The sequence below is a fragment of the Triturus cristatus genome, chromosome 7 (genome assembly GCF_964204655.1).
Source record: "Triturus cristatus chromosome 7, aTriCri1.1, whole genome shotgun sequence".
NCBI lineage: Eukaryota > Metazoa > Chordata > Amphibia > Caudata > Salamandridae > Triturus > Triturus cristatus.
In genome coordinates, this window is record NC_140590.1 from 1,653,590,645 (window position 1) to 1,653,611,379 (window position 20,735).

Genomic DNA, 20,735 nt, shown 5'->3' on the forward strand with positions numbered 1-20,735 from the left:
CTGATGAAAGATTCCTGTCACACAGCGTCTTTGACTTCAAATTCTTGAGTGAGATTATCATTGTAGAATGCAGTCTGGTTTTAGAGCTTCCTATTCCACTGAGTCTGCCCTCCTTCGTGCCACTGAAACTCCTAGGCCAAACCCCCATCCCTAAATCCAAAACAAAAAATTTGGGTCTATGGTTTGACTCCAAACCTTTGTTTGATAGGCAAATAAGTAGCGTAGCTGAGAAATGCTTTGGGACACTCAAAATCCTGAGGAAAACCCTGGACCTATTGCCATTAATGGCCAGGAAAACCATTGCACATGCTCTAGTAACTTCGCAAATAGACTATTGCAACATCCTTTTCCTTAGTGCTACTTAGGCAGTCTGAAAAAACTACAACGGATTTAAAATTGGGCACCCTGTCTAGTTCTAAATCTTCCCCGAACGACATTTATCTCAAATGCCTTGACTACTCTACTGTGGCATCCAGTGGAGAAAATAATTATGTTCAAACGGATGGACAAAAGACCTAGATCCATGTGCTCTATAGTAATACCTTACACACCCTCACTGAACTTGAGATCTAGTGGGGCTAATCTAGTAAGGGTGCCTCGAGTGCAGAGGGCCAGGCTGGGGGCCCTGTCCTTTAGTTATCTGGAAGCCAAGATTTAGAATCCTATGCTGCCAAACTTGAAAGCAGAACCAATGGAAAGGACCTTTCATAAAGTACTTAAAACCTGGCTATCCAGGGCTCCAGCATGCAATGTTTAAGGTCTGCTCAACCATGGTCTCTTCTCAGTCATTTATGAAAACCAAACCCTCTTTCTTTCTCCCTACTGCGGTGAGATTAGATCTATAGCATGGGGACACACCGTTGGGTGCAACCATGCACTTTATAAATGGAAAATAAAATAGAAAATACAAATAATAAATGAACACACTGAAACATAGCAGTTATATTGCTGGTTATCAAGATGAACTATCACTGTAGTGTCGACGGCTTCAAGAAGAAGATCATTGTCTTGCTTTATGGTCTTAGTCGCCACCTTGTGGGCAGCAGCCCTAAAACCTTCCAGATTGAGTTGGTTTCGCTGTTTTTGAGTTGAATTGCTCCCTGAGGTGGAGGGGCAAACTCACATGAGGGGCTTGTGATAGATTTTGCTTTGGGAGCGAGGGGTAGAGATTAAGCGCAGAAGCGGGTAGGAAGGATTTCAAGTTAAAGGACGCATAAAGATTGTATTGATGCGGAACCATGACTACCTAGCTTGAGACAGTGCATTTACAAGGAAAGCAGCAGGGAGAGAGTGGTAGGCTCGAGCAACTGAAAAATCGATCACTCATGTAAAGTGCACAAAATCTGTCAAGGTTTTTATTCCAAACTCCCAGGATCGGCACGTTTCTCAAATGGGTCCACCTCTCAATCGCCCCACTCTCTGAATGCTATCACAGCGCAGAGGGTTGGAGTGATTAAGCAAGGGAAGGAAAGGATGGGGACAGCAGGGAGGGAGACCTACAACACAAAAACCACAGTGAGAAACTAGTCCAACTCAATCTCTTATCGCTTCAACAATATCTTATACATATACATAGTGCAATAACTACCTGTAAAGAAAAATAACTTGGCGTTGTGTGAACATTCTTGTGCATAAGCCCTTCTCAGTTAAAGGCTCTCTAAACAGAAAAAGAAACACCTTTCAATATGTAAGAACACATACCCTGTGTAGATTTCCACACACACACTAATGCACTCACTTTACCCACCACAAGGTTGAAGAAACTTGCATCACAGGGGGGGTTGAGTACTTGATACACACACCGATATCCCCTGCTATGAAAAGAAACAAAGAACCACAAAAGGTTTAACTGAGATCATCAAGTCTTTTGAACGTATGTAAATATTGGGATCACAGCTACTGCTTTATCATTAGCGACTGTTAACTCACAGCACCCAAATGTCCGTGGTTACACAACGCAATGTCACGTCGCAAATCTCTAATAGTTGTTGTAACTAATGTTAAAGCACTTAGTATCCACTAGAACATTGGTAAAACACTTTGGACACCCCCACCTGGGTGTTGACATCGTGAAATCCCCCCAACAAGCCTCACGGGGAATAGTGTCTTAGTATCAGAGAGATGCACTCTCAAGAACGGTGAAAGCATCACCCTTACCGCCCTTGTAGTGTCGATACTCCCGACCAAAACCCCTCTGCAGGATTTAAAACTCCGGCTCCAGCATCGGACATCCTCAGAATATGAAGCACCGCTCCAGCGCCTCCGCCCAGCTTATGTGGCTTCCGGGTATGCACGTCATTCCAGCGCATGCATGACCCAGGCCACAAGGATCATGGGAATTATAATTTTGGTGAGACACGGCGACGCCGTCCACCGCCTCACCGTCTCTCGCCTTGGATTCTATCGCACAGCGGTTAGGGAGGTGTGACAAAATCAAAGAACAAAAGTAGTTCCGAAAACATTTGCTAAAATGGGAGCTGGAAATGGATAGTAGTAATTGATCCATGCTCTCGGGGAGGGCACATGAAGAGGCAGGATGCATGCATGCCTTGGACTAATGGTGAGAAAGAATATGAGAGCCATGATGGAACTAAGAAATGTAAAGCCTATGGGTGGGCTGAAGCCCACAAAGTATAAAAATTATATACAACATATCTCTTTGAGACAGCGTATGCGCTGTCTAGATCCGAGACCCAAAAATGAACTGTGGTGATGTTTCAGAACATATCAGAATTAGCACAAATTAAGCATATTTTTTAATTTTTATTTCTGAAGTGTGGTGGAAACAAATATTTATGGGGTAAAATTGTACATAATGCTACATTGCGATTTCCTAATAGCAATTAGCTATTTGGAAATCGCTACTCATATCGTTAGTACATCTAGCCCAAGATTATATAGAGTGAAGTGCAATTAAACACAGGGATTAACATAATTTGGTGCCTGAGGATGGTTAAGACCCTGAAGCAGGTAGTTCATCTTCTGAGCAGATAGAGGAGAAATTGGGTTCTCAACAACCTTGTTTTGTAGTTGCATTTCCTAAAGGACAAAATATTTTCTGTGAGCGATGAGACTGATAATAGTGGGAACCATGGTTTTTGGAACATTCACTGACATCCAATGAAAATTTGCTTTTGGTCCTGTATGTAGCAAAACGGATGCGTTGCTGTGCAAGTGCTTTCTACCTGGTCTGGACCAGACATAACAATACAGGAAAAAATCCAGTCGGTGGAAGACAGACGGCTTCTTTCAAGGATGAGGGAGCTGACAGACAAATCTAACGAAGTGTGTATGATGAACCTCAAACCAGACTCCACTAACATTTCTAAGTGCTGTTTTTTTTCTACAAACTCTGTTTCAAATATTCAATCTAGGGTGGCCACCTCCCTGAAGCTCATTATGGACACTATCAGTCCTAAAATATTTTGTGATTGCCTAAAGCATTCTGAATATCCTGTATTGTTCTGCTTCCATTTAACTAGTTAGGATAACTTACCCAAATCAGTGATGTGTAAGTGAAAAGTTCAGGACTGGAAACAGTGTCTGTAACAACCTGGAGGAGGTCACCCTAGTTCAATGGGTGCTGCAATATAGTGCCCTGGCACATGGCATATCCGACAAACATTTAATAGTAGATCTAGAAGCTGCTTTTCAGGTTTCTCTGCATGCCCACTTCAGCTTCTTGGTTAAATATTCCTAAGGTGAAGCCCGGAGTGTTGTCTGGATTCTGTAATCATTTAAAAACAAATCTCTACTCTTGATTTGTTACATTCATCAGTGTTTTCTTAGAGTAGTATCCACTTTTCTAAAAAAATCTACTTGTTCATGTCACACAGTTAAGGCTGTTCGGAGTGGTTTAAGCCTGTTATTATGATGATGAAACCCATATTTCACAGGGACCTGTAGAATAGTTTCTATATTTCGTAGGTATGCACGACATATATACAATGTTGCTTATGACACTGCAGTTTGGGATATAAATGAATCTAAACATAAGATATTTTGATTGCGCTTTAACATGGACTTCTTGGAAGAGAAAGCTTCACATCTCCTCCATACTCTCTCAGAGAATGTCAGGCTAACTCACTCACCACACAGTCTCTATGATATAGGAGGTGCTAGTGAAATATTTTCCAGTGCTGATTTTAGCTTTCAGTCCAGCCCTGCATCCTGCAACGCACCAGGGCATCTCCAGAGTTGTGTCAGATCTCAGCCTCTCTCCATACCAACCCATTACAGCATGTTTTGCTTTTCACTGTGGTTTTCAGCAACAATGAAAACGAGCTTCCTACAAGAATTATATGGTCAGTGAATGCCTGTGGTATAAACAGATAGACATACCTGTGGTGCACAAAACTGAGTACTCTAATGTAAAGGTGGTGGAATTAGGCTACTTTCACAGCTGGTACTAAAGGTCAAGCAATACTGGCACAGGGTTTAGAAGAGTAACCTTCACCACCCCTTTTTTTGCTTCGTTGCCCTACCATGTTTTAAGAATATGTCTGTTTTGGTCTCTAATTTTCTCTTTGACTCCTTTGCCCATCTCGTTTTCTTACTTCTTCTGTCTCTGGCCTTTCTTTGTAACACTTTTCTTTACATTCCTGCTTTCATCTTTCAGGCTTACTGTGAGAAATTGGGTTGGTGGTTGAGAGGGATGTTAACCCTTCTCAAACAAAAACCACAATCCCTATTAGGGTGAAACACAAAAGTCACTAAATTAAACTGTGTTTAAACCTGCAGTAGCTTGGCACAAACCAGTCAGGCTTAACTTAGAGGCAATGTGTAAAATGTTGATGCAGCACAAAAACAACAATAAAGTGAAAACATAACACAAGAAAATTCCACACCAAAGAGTACATTTTCAATAAATGATTTGATACCAAAATGACAAACATCGATTAGTACCGGAGTTATTAATTGTTTAAGTTTAAGGTCAAAACGAGTGCCAAAAAGATCAAAGCACCAACTGCAGACATATAGTTGTGTGAGACTGGGTCAAAGTTAAAAAATATTGGCAACCAGGATGGAACACGAGTCAGATACAAAAACCGGACTGAGCTCTGCCGGTGCTTACCTTCGGACTTAAAAGAAATTTAAATGAAAATATTCGGAGATGGTAATGTTTAGTGGGGCAAGGCTGCAGACAGTGTCAGAGGAGGGATCGTCATCATTAGGGAGCCACTGGTCGAAGTTGCGGTGAAGAGTTCTACAATTTTACTTAATCACTTTTTTGGAGGTGAGAAACGTCCAGTGGCCCGAGGCTGGAGGCTGGAGGCTGGAGATGACAAGAGTTCCATAAGGCCAGATACCTCTTTGGTGAATGACCACCGAACAGGATTTGCTGCTCTGGAAAAGAACTTAGGGGGTGCTGCCACACAGTCAGGCCACAAGGCATTCATACCTTGGTTGGATAGGCAAGCAGGTTGATCTTGGTCTCTTCTCAGTTCTCAGAGCAATTTTAACCAAATATTGTCTTTGTCTCAAATTTTGGCACTCTGGGCACCTTTAGCACCACCACCAAGGGCCCGGGACCAGAGGAGCACACCTTGTGTAGTTAGGACACACTCAGGGTGGGTCCAGGTGTGATTTTAAGATGGTTGGAGACTTTTCTGTCCCTGAGGCTCTGATCAGGAGGCCAGCCAATTAGCCCTTGGAATCACTCTGGTAGTCATGGGTTCAGCAATCAAACAGGGCTCAAACACGAGTCCAGGCCTCTGAGGGGGCAAAGCAGACTTCAGGCTGCAAAGCAATCCTTCCAGGTGAAGCTAGGCAGTCTTCAGAAGTGCACAGCAGGCCACAGCAACAGGCAGTCCTCAGAGTCCTTTCGTGGGTCCAGAAAGTGAACTGAGGAGTGGGTCTGTGGGTTTCATTATTATGCCTGGTGCCTCTTTTGAAATAGGAAAAGTTTCTATAGGATTCCCTTTGAAGTGCATCAAATTTTGTGATTCTCCTGTCCTAACTCCAAGCTGGCTACATTAACAATGCAGGGATGACAAGTTCTTTGTGTTAAGACAGAGCACAGCCTATTCAGATGCAAATGGGGCGGTGCCTAGCTCAGCCACCCTATCTTGCCAGTTGATGGCCCATCCATGCACAGCTAATCCCTCTACTGTGTGACTGTCTGGGCGGACTAAACAAAACTCAACTGCCAGCTGCACCCATTCATGTAACCCAGGAACAGGCTGCATGCACCAAACAGTTAAAGCAGGAAAATGGTAATCTTCTAAAAGTATTAAGAAAAGAGCACTCCTCTTGCGCTCCCACTGTCGCACTGCAGAACGCGGGAATTGGTCCCACCTATGTATTCCATTTATCCCAGTTCTCCAATGTAAACTCATTGTAAACGTGACTATTTTATTGTCCAATATTAAGCCCATATACTCTTATCCGTTCATCACTACGGATACAGTGTGATCATATCTGTGGTCTTTATTAACATCTTCAAATACCAATAGTACGCCAATCCAAGCTTTTTACAGAGGTACGTCCACATTAATCACATTTTGTCCTCCCTAAGAAGACTGGGAGCAGCCACATAGGACGCATGAGGAAAACTTTCCTGAGCCAAATGGACAACAGGAGTTTTCCCTCCCCCTCCCCCTCCCCCTCCCCCCATGGGGCAAGTAGTTGTTGCATTTTGGGCTTGACATTTGGCAGCCATTTATGAAGTGGAGAGGGGCTTTTGCCACACCCGCACAGTGGTATCTTCTTGCCATCAGTTGGTAAGAACGGAGCCCCCATCTCTATACTTAGGTTCTGATGAATGCCCTGGACCCACTTGGGTCAACACAGCAGAAACATGTTGACCACTCACACGACGGCTAGGGGACAATAAATTCCCCATTCACCGTATATTGATTGTAGTATCATATAGTTATTAGCCACATTAAAATAGATTTATAATAACTATAATGATTTTTATCCTCACTCACATTTCCACGGGCCCCCACTTAGTAGTTTAGAAGTGCATCCCTGTCGTCAGTTGTATGCCCGCCCTCTATCAAACAAAGGTTTTAGAGGGCGAGGACTGGTCAATGATGAAGCATGACACCAGGTGGTGTGTGAGACCAGTCAATCACATTTTGTGGGATGCCTTCACTCACAATGTTATTGTAACTTCAACAGGGTCACTATACTAGGAGCAGCTCTTTTTGTGATAAACAGTTAGTAGTGGAGGCTGCTAGCTCGTAGAACCCCGCGCCTCTTGCTCCCTTCTCCACGCATCGTGGAGTTTCCCTGTGATTACAAAGAGGTTACATTGCCAAGTCAAATTAACAATTTAAAACTGCAGTTAGGCTGTGATGGAGTCGTGGGACAGGATTTAAGGAGCTATTTAAGCAGGTGGCAAATTAAGTGCTGCAGACCCACTAGTAGCATTTAATTCACGGGCCCTTGGTATATGGTATGCTACTGCACTAGGGACTTATAAGTAAATTAAATATGCCAATCTGGTGTAAGCCAATTTTATCATGTTTAAAAGAGAGAAGACTTTAGCACTGGTCAGCAGTAGTAAAGTGCCCAGATTCCTAAAGCCAACAAAAACAAATTCAACAACATAGGAGTGTCAAGAGAAAAAGGTTGGGAAGACCATTCTAAAGCTGACAGGTCTAACACTTTCTATTTCTTTTCTAAAAAAAAGCCCCACAAAACCTGTAGTAGGTGAATCTCAGCTATAATCTTATTTTGCTACTCCCACTCCATTCTAAAATCTCAAATATGACAAACACACACCGCTCATCTTTAAGGTTATTGCTCATCCTCTCTTATGTCTCTTTCAATATGACATTCAATCAGCACATTTCACAGAGACTGCTCTTACCCATACTACTCGCCATGCTCACACATTTATTTTACACAATCTTTCTGAAGATTTTGATATGATTCAGCACTTTTGAATCCTTGAGGATTATTCCTCTATCGTACTCTCTGAATCTGTTTTCACACATTTCTCCCAATAACTCTTCTGTGGTTTCTTTGCCGTATATCCGCTCCCTTCATCTCCATCTCTGATATTTTTGTTGGTCAGTTGTTGACTCCCTTTTCCTTTTGTTAACTTTACATATAGTCTCTTGAAAGTTTAAATTATTCTCCCAGGTTCCACTAATTTCCTAATTTTTGGATGATTTTCTAATTTTCTTTGTCTTTATTTTGTTTCTGAATTCGCTATTTTCCTCTACTTTAAATTTTCAATCTGCTGTCAAGCTCTAGAGGGTGACTTATAGTAAATTCTACCAACAAAGAAATATAATTCTAGTGATTTACTTCCTTTTTCGTCTTGTCATACTCTGTTTCTATTTCATCTCTTGCTATTCCCAGTCCTTCTCAAATCACAATGTTGTCATGGTTTTCCACCTGTCACTCAGTTTTTCCTTATTCAGATGCCTGTAGGCTCCAGGTGTTGCACTAATAATGATTTAGACTTTTCTATTTAATAATGCACAATCTTCTCGATTTTCCTAGGTCCTTCATCTTTCTTCTTCTTTCACTCTCCTGAATATTCTTCAATTTGCGGTAGGTTTTATACCCAGTTTCGTGCACGTTGCTTTTCAAAGACAAGAGGGATCTTTCTTCCCTAATAATTTGCAAAATTCTCAGCTGCCACTCACATTGGACAGCGTTTTGAGGGCGGATTTAGAGACAGATTTCTAGTGTCTTTTTTCCTCTTCTTTCAGTTCTGTTTCCAGATTCCAGTGATTCAGTGCCCTCTATCTCTTGGCTGCAGCTGCTATAGACAATATTTTACTCCTAATGACTTCCATGAAGGCATCCAAGTATGTCTCTGGGACGTATCTGAAATGTTAATTCCTGCTCTGCATTTGTCTATCATCAAATGCTGCCATAAAATTTCACTTATATGCTCAGTTCACAGAAAACTTTAAAACAATAAAATCCTTAAAAACCATCATTAAAACGATTAATAAGCATGTCTTATATAACAGCTTAATCAATAGAATTTACTAGTCATGAAATTTCACCTTGCGGCTGGACCCATTTGGCTTGTACTTCTGGGTTCTACTAGTAACTCATTAGGAAAGGTCAATAAAATAGAGGGTCAGGCTAAACTTTTTATACGGGTCACGTCACCAACAACAATGGACAGTGCAGTTCAATACTCAGGGCCCAACACTACCCTGTCTAGTTTGTTCTGACCCACAAAAGTGGGTCAGAACAAACACAATCAAAGGTGTTGTGTTGGATCTAAGGATTAAAGGAACAACCCTGAAGTCCCTAATCCCCATACACCAAAAGAGTGGCAGTATCCGCTTCATTCGGTAGTTTTGTAACACTGACAGAAGGATAATATGTGGTTGATGCATTCTATCGCCTGGGGACAAAAAGGTCAGGTTTGGATCGCTATCATGTTGCCCCCATTTAACAGTGAGAGTGTGCAGTGGTAAAATCCCGAATTATTTTTTGATGTACAGGGATTTTGCCAGTGGGGGGGTTCAATGGAGTCCATGTATACTTCTATAAGGAAGGTATCTTTAAATTCCAGGATAGCTAGTGTCAAAGTGCCCAAGCTCCTGTTCATACTCAATTCTCCATCTATATACCTGCAATACATCCCCTTGAGTGCAACCTTTGACATACCGGTCATAGCTCCCAGATTAGTCCACAGGAGTTCACATCTCAACTTTACCAGGGAGGTCTTGATATGCCCAAACCAGGGGATCCTGGAAACTCCAGGCTGCCTAAATAGCTACTCAAATCTGGCCCGATACATAACTTGGTCTACTAAAGCCCATAGCTGTCTCTAATACAGCAAAGGTCTAAGGGCTGCTTTATGTGCAGAGGACTTTTGGCCTAGATCCAGCCGTAATGACAGAAGTGGGACATTAGTAAGGAGATTCACCAAGGATTGTATAAATTGGTTCTCACACACCTCCAGTGCAGTAGCCTTCCCATGTCCCCACAGTTCTCCCCTATACAGGGACCTGTCTAATGTTTGCAGGATGAAAATTTGAATGGCCAGAGATACAGGTCGAAAGCTGGAATCCCTGAAACCCCTCAAGAAGCCCCTGCATAATGTTCAAGCTTCAACTTGCTCTTGCGGATCTCAGCACACCAGCCAAAATTCTCCATCAGAGTGAGGCAAAATATTCAATGGTGCGGACACACTCAAGGGGAGTACCATACAGGGATGGGTTTGGGTGGGTTTTTTGGCTGGGATTAAAGACCATGTACTTGGTTTTTTGTAGACTGATCTCTAGCCCTCTCTCCTCACAGAAGACACCAAACTGGTCCAGGAGATTTTGGATATCCTTAGGGGATTTGGATAGGGCATCGTCTGCGAACAGGAGGGCTGGGATCTTCATACCTGCTAGGCTTGGGGTGTCATGATTGCACTTCTCTAATTGGGCTATCAGATCATTAATATATCATAGGAACAGGGTTGGGGCACAAACACAGCCCTGTCTTACCCCCCACATGACTGAGATCCTTGGTGTCGGCTTCCTATATTTGCCATATCTGACCTGGGCATAATTATTTTGGTGCAGCATCTGATGACATCAACTAGATAACTTGGGGTGCCTTGTTCGATTAGGACTTTGCACAAGGCCTTCCTTGGCACAAGGCCTGAGGCAGTGTGAAGGTTATGAAAAACTACATGAAGTTGTAGTCAAAATACTTGGTTGATGGTACTGGTCCCTGATCTGAACCCTGCTGGGAGGGGAGTTCTAAGACCTTCACCCTCAATCCTACTCACACAACCTATCCAACAGTATACTACAGAAAAGCTTTTGGGAACTCTCAATTAGGGTGATTGGCTGATAATTGGATGGTAGGGACCGTGAGCCTTTCTTGTAAATTGATATTATCTTGGCCCCTGCCCAGGTGGGTCACAAATTGCCTTATCTGCCTTAAAAAGGTCCCCAGGCACCATAGCTAACTCCAGTGCTATTTCTGGAGTGATCCAATGTATGGCTTTATTAACCTCCCTTAAGGTGATGCGGGGAAAGTTGCATACAGTTGGTTCAGGCGGGGCTTCGCTGTGTAGGTCATTCTCCACACTACAGGACTCTACTGTCATAACAGTGAGGACCTCGATACTACCAGAATGGGTTCTTACCTCGTCCATGGGCTCTCTATCATAATGCCACAAAAAGGGGTTAACCCATGCTGCTGCCGAGATGTTAGAGTTAAGTGGAGCTGCTAAATCTGGATTTCTACTGGCCTACAGTCACCGACGATCATTCAATTCCACAGCATTTAACAGAACTTCCCATTTCTCCCTCTCATACTCAGTTCAGTTCAGTTCAAATAACTTAATTCGATTTGGTTGAATCATAAAAGTTTGCATACATACATAAAAAAAAGACAGTATATACATTAGGAAACTTTTGTGCTAAGATTAAATATACAGTACATCTAATTTCTATTTCCGAGTCATATTATCCCAGTACTGAATCTAGAATTTTGAAGAAAAGCATCCTACCTTTCTACAACATATTTATACAAGATATTAAAAACCCCTAAAATCACTGAAATTTATATTCATACATTAAAGCATATAAAAAAAAAAACATGGCTTAGTATGCATGGGAAAAACTGTGTGCAAAGATTAGATATGCAGTACACCTAATTTCTTCTCCTAGGTCATATTATCCCAGCACAGACTCCAGGAATTTGAAGAAATCCTTCTACAGTTCTACAACATATTTATGCAAAATATTTAAAAAAACAAAAATTGTAAGTTCATTTTACGATTCTTAACATTTCCTAATTAAAAGTGCAGTTCTAATGAAGTTGAGCACAGCACTGCAGATGACTGCAGTAGATAATGACCACAAATAATTAAAACCCCTCTGATGGGAGCAGGGGCAGATTTCTTTTAAAATGGGCTTGATAATATGTGCCCTTGGGTCTTTATAAAGTGTGCAAAACAACATAAAGTGCATTGTGCTCTGCTGGGCTAAATTATTACAGGGACAGGGGGTTAGTCTCTCACACCAACCTGCCCTATTGGGGAAAGCCACAAGAACGTGCAATGTGCAAAGACGGAATCTGGTCATTAGGAAGCGTGATTGAACATACATGGTAAAAGACAAGTAAAATTGTGGTTCGCTTGGAAATACACAGTCTAGTAATCCATGATTCGGGTTAGACATACATATTTCAGTACGAAATGCATTTTTTATAACCTGTTTCATGTTTTGTTGGATTACCTCGGGATTATTATAGTAATTTTCCAAGCCAATTTTATAAAAGGTATCTTTGATATAACGTAGCCAAGGGATTGACATTGCGTTATCAAGATTCATACAATCTCTTAGGATACTTCTTGAAAACAATAAGTCCTCTGAGGTCCAGATTTTCCCCCATAGAATCAATGGGGAAATATTTATCCTATTTTTTACATAATCTAGACCCACTTCAGAGTGACAAAAAAATGTTAAAGAACTGCTGGGAATCATCAGTAATCTTTTTAAAAATGTGTTCTCTAGAATCCGAATCTGGGAACTTTTATGGTAGCTCCATACTCCTGCGCCAAAGGTGGGTACTGACAGACATTTCGATTTATATAATATTAACATTTCTGCTACCGGCTTATGTTCGAGTTTACCAGCAAAGCGAAAAAGCCCCTCTATTATTCTGCTAGTATATTGACTCCTAGCCACAGTTAGATTATCCCAGTTTAATTGATTATTAAAAACATTCCTCAAGTAAATAATAAGTAATAATTTTTTTCCTTTACAGTACATTTCCTTGTTTTTGTTGAATTTGGACTGCATACCATAATAAATGATTTACTAAAATGTACCTTTAAATCCAATTCCATCATAAATTCGGTAAATGCGTTCAAACATTTTGGAGGCTATTGGCCGCTAAAGACATCAACACTGTATCGTCTGCATAAGACAGCAATGGAACCCGTTTACCCTCGTTAGAAGCAATGGGCCTAGTCTTCTCTCCTCCAGGGCCAAAGTGAATGGCTACAGTAGTAGACGCATGTAGCCTACACAACAGGGTAATGAGGGGGTTCTTCAAAACCCATATTTTTCATGTGTCCACAACTTCCTACGGCTCACTATGTTAAAAGCGCTGGACAAGTCCATGTAGGCCAGGTGGATTGACCCCCTCCTGGCCTTCATGTACTTGCCCATGATCATGGACAAGTTAAGGCACTGTTCATTTGTTCCCATCCCCCGTCTGAAGCCATATTGGGTATTCGATATAAGTCCTGAAGCATTGGCCCATGACTCCAAACGTGCAAGGATTACCCTCCCCATTACCCTGCATGTGGCATCAATAAAGAGATCGGCCTATAGCACGTGGGGTCATCCCTGTTACCTTTTTTAAAAAATCGGGACTACCACTGCACTTCTCCATGATAATGGGATACGGCCCACTATAACCGCTTTAAAAACATTTAGCATCAGGGGGCCCCATAGTTGAGGGTTGCTTTTGAATAAGTCCAAGGGCACCCAATCTGGTCCTGGGGCTTTCACGGAAATGCCCTTTGCTAGGGCGCCCTCAACCTCATTTAAGGACAGGGATGAACTAAGTTGACATGCCATTTATGAATTAATGGCTATTTCATCCCTTTGCTCTTGTGAAGAAACACCTTTTAGGTTAAATATACTCAGAAAGTGAGACTCCCAAGCTTCCCTCGTTGTAGTAGAATCCATACTCCTGGTGTCGTTAGAGAAGAGAGGGCGATTTATGACCTCCCAGAAACTCTTGGATTCCTTGAGAGTGCTAGCTCTCTCAAGGTCTTCCCAGGCCTGTCTTCTCAGCTCATCCTTTCGACGCTTAATAGTACTTTTATAAGTCTGTCTAACAGTCTTAATCAGAGCCCTATCGCGGGGACTGCGTTTAAAGCTTTCTTCAGGTCTTTACATGCTTTTGAACATTCAGCATTGAACCATCTTGTTTCTAGTACGTCCCGCCTCCTCATTGTTTTAGTTAGGTTTTTAGCCACGTCTTCACAAATAGATTCAAAACATTGGATTATAGCATTTGGATGGGAGTCATACGCTAAACATGTCATGATTTTACTTAAATTTGTTTTTATAATGATCTCCTCAAATTTAGCTGGATTTATTGTACTCCACTTTAAACTGACCCTCTGATTGCTATTTTGTTTTAAATGGTAAACATCACCCCTGCCCTTCTGTGCGATAATATGCATGGAAGCAGTAAGGTGATTATGATCGCTAGCAGGGTTTGGTTCTACCGCAAAGCTATCTACAAAGCATGCATACTTATTGGAAATTAGCATAAAATCGATTGTGCTGGCTCTACCACCGCCCTGATAAATTGGAAACTGGGCAGAAGCAGTACTGACCAGAGTATCAATCATGCATAAATCATTTACTACAATAATAGTATTTCATGCTTTACCCTGTGGGGTATGCTTCAAGTGTGACAAAGGTAGATGTGCGGTGTCTACAATCCCACATAGTTTATGCATACTATGCTGACATAATGAGCAATTAAAATCACCAATCCAAATTATGTATAATGGGAAGAATATCCCGGCAACTTTATCAATCTCCTCTTTAAGGGTGTTTATGACCTCACAGTTTTGTGGTTTAAAAATATTGTAGTACCAATGAATCAACAATAGTGTGGGGTCGATCAGGTTAGAAATCAAAATAGGCTGATACCAGGGAGAGTTTATTATGTTCTCTATCTTTAGTGACTCATATTGAGCAGAAATCAGAGTCACTAAACCTCCCTTTGCCCTCCCTTTAGGTGATGGTGTTGCCTGGACATTAAATTAACAATATCCATCCATAGGAACATCATCCCTGCTCGAGGTTTCCTGGGCACAGATGATATCAAACGTCTTCACGTATTGAACCCAGGCCTCGTCTGCTAGTTTTGATGAAATACACGCAATGTTCCTTGAGATAAGCCTGAACGAGGGGGTATTAGGATTCCTAACCATTGAGACTTCCCCAACAGAGTGACTAATGGGTAGCTCTGCTGGCAAAATAACTGAATCCAACCCTACCATTCCCACACTATCATTATGCCGATGCGGTGGTAGATATAAGAGGAGAGGCTACTATGCTATCTAATTTGTCTAATTTATGGGAGTCAATCTTTGGGGCATAGCTTAAGATTACATTTTTCCCTGGTTTTCTCAAATTTGATATTAGTCAGTCTATGTCTGCGAGTCTGCTTAAGGCTTCAAAACGATTTGGGTGGAACCAGGTGGGGGGCTAGGGGTGCGGGTTCGCCCAAGCACATCTATTGTCTTCCACTGTGTGCCATCGTGGTCTAGGTGGCTGGTAGAAAAACCCTAAGGGTAGAATGGAGATTCCTCTTTCATTAACAAAGTAATCATCCATCCTTTCTAATATTGTTCTGACCAAGCCTGGGGAACTAAAAGTTAATGTAATACAGTCCCCAGAGAATGCCCTATTAGATTTCCCCACCCACCCAGTCCTATGCACCATCTTAAATTCATAAAATAACAATTTGTTGTTAATGCCTGTCTTTGCATTCAAAAAGTGTAACGATTTGTTCCTCAGTGTTGACCAGTGCTCAATGTCACCGGACAGCAGTGAGGGGACATTGGCCAACACTACAACATATGGGGTTGCTTCTGGAGGTAAATGCAGGTTAGAATGTGGGCCACTAAGGTGTCTTCGATCCGAGGGCTGGGCATCTATACTGCCTATGTTTCGGGTCTCTCATCTTGGTTATTACTTGCTTTATGAGCTCGGGTACTTGTTGGTGCATGTGCAGTCTGGGCGTTCCTATGAGGCAGACCATCTATCTGAAGAGAAGTCTCAGTGCCATTCGAAGTAGGGCATGCTACCCCTAAGAGAGGCAGGCCCTCTCTACTCACAGGTCTTATAGATGGTTTGGGGTGCAGCACAACCCCCTTCACAGCAACGCCCTCAGCCCGGTTTTCCCCATGAGCTGCAGGGATTAAAGAAGCACTAGGTCTTGTTTTTTCTTAATGTGCTAGCCTAACCTCAATTTCAGTTAACTTTTGCAATATCGGGTCCAAATGAGCTGAAATCACAAGTTCCAATTTTTTCAAAAAAGCTTTGCTCTCCCGACTAGGTGATACTACCTATGATACCCTATCATTTGCATCTGCTGTTGCTACTTTAATTGCCCCCTGATTATGCTCTGTGTCAGCAGTTTTACTCCTGCATCCGCAAGGTTTGGGCAGAAGATAATTTTGCTTATTTTGTTTATTTGACGCCTGCCCCTTCCTTTTCTTCTACGGCGGAGCAAGACTACTCCCATGATTGATCTTAGCTTTTTGACCGGTGTGACAACTTTTGACCTTACAGAGATTTCAGATTTTTCAGATATATCAGAATCATTAATGATTTCAGGGCCTGGGGGATGCTACGTACTGATTTGTAATGGGTTAATTTCCAAACAATTTTTTGGAGTAGGTACATTAGGGTTAGGTCGATTATGAAGGTTTTGTGGCTCCAGGGACAATCTGCGCTCAGTGAGTTCAATTTCGTGAATGAGTGCCGATTCGTCCCTCAATAAAAAGCATCCAAGGTCCCCACTACCCTTTGTCTGTTTCCCGTTTTTAACCCGTTTCATTTTGACCCCCTTCCTTGGTAACAGAACATACAGTGATAATGTTACAGTACCTTTTGAAGTCAACACTGATTGAGTCCAAGGCAATGTAGAAGTGTTAATAACGTGGCCCAGCCCGGCCTCCTTCAGCCTCTGACAGGCACGGACGGGCCTGCCTTTGGCCCCGGCTTCGCCCTGGCACAGCCCGGGCACGCTCGTGCGTGTCCCACGCTGCGGGAACCCTGTGATCTTTTTAAGCACCTCCTGGCGCTTGAATCAGGCGTGAGCGGCGTGTGCGCCGCTTGGGCTGCTATGTGTTGTGGTTCCTGGCCGGTCTCCCCACTTGTAGGCAGGGCCGGGTCTGGAAATGCCCCCAGTTGACTCGGTTGGCGGTGGTGGCGGTAACAGTGAAGATCAGGGCACAAAGTAAGTCGAGAACTCGCGCTGCGGGAGCCCTGTGATCTCTTTAAGTGCATCCTGGCACTTGAATCAGGCGTGGGCGGCGTGTGCGCTGCTTGAGCTGCTGGGTGTTGTCTCCGTTGCCGGTGGCGGCGGTAACAGTGAAGATCAGGGCACAATGTAAGTCGATACTTATGTTTGACCCTGCCTGGTGAGGCTTTGTAAGAGGCCCTTGCTTCCTTGACTAAATCCCTCTTGTTGATCTTAATGGCATCTGAGAGTGTTTTTCAGGCAGCCCTACAAGTTTTAGTATATCATTGGGCCACTTTAGCCTTCCTAGGAAGGGACCTAGATTTCATCATAAATAGGTCTTTAAATGTGGGGAACATGTAATAGTGGATTGTATCAAGGTCACCCCATGCAGCAGCTTTCAAGGCATTCCCTCCATTGATCCCATTGCTTCCTGGGCCATGACAAAAGCCTTATAAATCTGCTTTTGGATGATCCCAGTTGAGGCAATAATACCCCACCTCAGCCTACAATGATTACTTGAGGGGACAAGCTTCCTGTTAAATAGTTTATTGGCACTAGAGGAGGCTATGACCCCCAATGAATGAAGAGTGAGGTCCAGGTTGGTATGGACACTATCTTGCCGCTGTACCACTTCCATGTAAACAACTATGGGCTATAGCCTAATATCTAACAGAATATAATCTATTCAGCTTGAGCTCCCCTTCCGATTGAATGACCCCCTCCCATCCTTGTCTGATAAAGTTCAGACAGTTGTCAAGGAGAAAAGCGTTCAGCTGCATAACATCAGCAGCTGACCACCTCCTAATTGGTGGTAGGGTGAAAGCAGGTATCGCCCATAGTTCATCCTCTTCTCTGCTAATGTGAGCATACCCAGCACCAATTGGTTCAAAGCAACAATTAAAGTCCCCCATCACTATTCTAAGTATACCAGTATCAGGTGGGAGAGATCCCAGATGACCGCTAACTAGATCAATAACTGCTGGGTTGGCCTTGAGATTGTCATTCCTACAATAAACATTGTATAGCCACAAGGAGATTTCTTGGAAATCTTCAGATTTACACACAAAACATCAGGGGAACCTAGATCGATCGTTCTAAAACAACATCCAGCCCTAATGGATCATTGGGCTTGGCTTCCAAAAATACTTACCAAAGTGCAACTTACTGAGAATGATTGAAGGTTGAGCAGTTTGCACAGGAAAAAACAACTTACCAATATTAATGCTTGTTCTTGAAACGTATACAGCCCTACTAGGTTACTAGAAGACCACAACAGAATAACGTTTATTCAGAATTCTAAAATCTTAATGTTCCAGGAAACATGGAAAATGTCCAATGAGACCATTATCGGTTTTCAAGACTATGCCAACTCTGCAACTCGCTTGTCTGCCTATGGCTGAGCCAAAGGTGGGCTCTCTACTTATGTGTCTTTGGTTTTAGATGTTACCCATCATGTAATTGATTTTCAACTGACCTGGTCACTATGCATCAAAATAGATTTTGAATCACAAATTGTATTTTTAAATGTTTATTTAAGTGTAAAGAGAGCAGTTAAGATGACTCAGCTTTCAGTATTATGGGAATTAATTAAAATTCTATCATATCTGTATCCGGCAACTAGCCTTATTATTTTGGGAGGTTTTAATATGCAGTTGTTCACTAAGAGCACTTGGAACTTAAGGAGGACAGGCAAAGACATCATCAAGATGTTCTGCTTCCAATGACAAAATTGCGAGCTTATGCTGCTACAGGATGCGCAACATAATACGACAGGTGTTCCAACTTAAAAAAATTCCCGACACTATTCTACTTTTGACTATACCATTATTTCAAATACATTGTTGAATAGTCTTATTGGGTTTCAAGTGGTCCCCAGACTGGAACGTGACCATAACCCAGAATTGATTACTTTATCATTGGCAATGGATTTCCTACAAAAGTCAAGAGTTCCTGATTCAGTGTCAGGTGCTTATAACCTGAAAAGGCTGGCATGGCAGAGATGTTTGCATTCTTAGTCCCTACAATAGATGTAGCATTAGAAGAGGGCCGTCAACGGAAATCAATCGCGGAAATTTGGCTCAGTCTCTGTTCTTCATTAGTTGATCGCTTTGTGGCGAAACCAGCCTTCACAGGAAACCCTATTAGGCAAAAAAATATATATGTGGTATTCACATAGGTTATACCAACAAAAAATGGCTTTTAATAAACTATCTCGGGCCATTTGCAATATACCAGATGGAGTAATCAAACTTACAAAACTATGCATAATAAAGAAATTGAGAAGATCTTATAAAAATGGCATTTGGCAAGCAAAAAGAGAATATAAGGAAGGACTATGGGTAAAATTGTACCATGCGAGCAAGACAAACAACCTGAGAGCTTTATGGGGAATAATTACCACCTTTGAGCATGGCAATATGAGAGCGAACAGTGCCAACATCCCCGCATCAGCGTGGGAGTTTTTCATCCCTATTTTGTATGGGACCTCTACTGCAAATGTGTTAAATTCCAACATTGATGTATATGTACCATCTTCAATAATCAACATATACAGTGAAAATATAGGACATGAACATTTCTATGATGATCGATTACTAATTTTTGAGGCACCGCATGAGGATATGATAAAGGCAATGATAAGTAGGATTAAAACAAATGGTGCACCAGGCCCAAATGGTATCTCTAATGCTGTCTTTAAAGCTAGAATAGACTTATGGTCAACATTTCTTTCACAAACTTTTAAAGACATTGCAAAATCCAAATCCGTCCCTGAATCGTGGCAAGGCAGCATAATACATTCATTTATAAAAGTGGCCTTCCTGGCAATCCAGCAAATTATAGGCTAATGGCCTTAACGGATGTAGAGGCGAAAATGTTTGCAACATTACTATTTTAAGATCTAGAGGAATGGGCAATGACAAGGAAGCTATTCCAATCTTTCAAACTGGATTCCGCAGGGGGCATTCAACAATGACGAACCTGCTGTTACCTTGTTGGCAGAGAGAGCAAAAGATAAAAACCAAAAGCTTTATATTTGCTATGTAGATCTTTGACTCTGTTCCTCGTAAACTTCTTTGGGCAAAGTTATCAGCATGGGGTGTTCCAAAAAATTGCTGGATATGATTGTGTTGCTGTATTCAAATACGTGGGTGCAGGTCAAATTGGGGGACGGAGGTTGTACCACTCGCCACCTTGAAACACATTTTGGTCTTAACCAGTTAACCGTGGTGTAAAATCTGCCGCGGTGTGGAAGTTTCCGTGCGCGGGAGGGGCCGCGTCAGCCGACGGACATGCGCAGCACTACGGAGGTAGTGCTCACGACGGCCGTTGGCCGACGCACGCAGCGAACGGGTTAAACAGGGCTGCAAACTTACCCCATGTCTTTTTAACCTTTTTGGCTGACTTATCACATCATGTAAATGCGCACTCACCAACTCTTGGATGCCAAAGTATAAAATATGTGCAATATGCAGATGACACCATATTATTAAGCCATACGCAAATAGGGCTCCAAAGATTGATGAAGTAATTTGATCAATATATTTTAGCGAATGGTTTACAAATAAATACAAAAAAGACACAAATTATGACAATAGGATCAACTAAATCAGATAAGAAACTATGAACAATGAATGGACTCTGTATCAAAACAGTAAAGCAGTATAAATACTTAGGAGTTATGCTTGATGATAGAATGACTTAAAAACAACATTTTGATAACTTAAAGGCTGAAGCAACCTCATTGTCTTTTGCTTTTAGATTATTGCGAGATAAGTTATTTTGCCCGAGTCATAAGC